Source organism: Cyrtonyx montezumae, unplaced genomic scaffold (genome assembly GCF_038088225.1).
Source record: "Cyrtonyx montezumae isolate F1298 unplaced genomic scaffold, pur_monq_1.0 scaffold_16, whole genome shotgun sequence".
Classification (NCBI taxonomy): domain Eukaryota; kingdom Metazoa; phylum Chordata; class Aves; order Galliformes; family Odontophoridae; genus Cyrtonyx; species Cyrtonyx montezumae.
The window spans coordinates 9,277,644-9,278,227 of NW_027071892.1; positions in this window are offsets into that span (position 1 = coordinate 9,277,644).

A 584-nucleotide genomic window follows, 5' to 3' on the forward strand; every position below is an offset into this window, starting at 1 on the left:
AATATCTGTTGGAAAGAAAAAAAAATATGTATCTAAAAAAAATCCATAAAGTTCTACATGATGGATATATACATATATATATTTTTTATGATTAAGTTATGGACTCTGTATCGTATCCCATCTGTCAAGCTATGCATCTTGGTGCTTTCCCTGCTCTTCTGTGCTTAGATTTCACCTCTACTCGTCTTATTCTTCCTATTCTGAATAGTAGATGGCTCGTGGTGCTGTGAAGAAGTTTGCTCCTATACGAAGTCTGGCAACAAATATTTAAAGAAAAATAAAAAAAGAATAAAATAAAACCCTGCCGGGCTGCCACCCCTGTTTGTGAGCCAAGAGGTGCCCCCGGGAGCGAGGGTCCTGATGCCATCGGGGCTGGTGGGGGTGTGGTGGTGCTGCAGAGCTCCCAGTCCTCGTTGTGGGGTCAGGGTGAGCTGGGTGGATGTGGGGCACAGCCCAGGCCCCCCCCGTGCCTGTGCCCTGGGGGAGAGCCAGTGCCAGTCTGGGGCAAGGGCTGCAGGGTGCTCCCCATGTTGGTGCCTGCAGTCCTGGCTGGATGTCTGCAATAACTCACGCCGGCCAGGAAC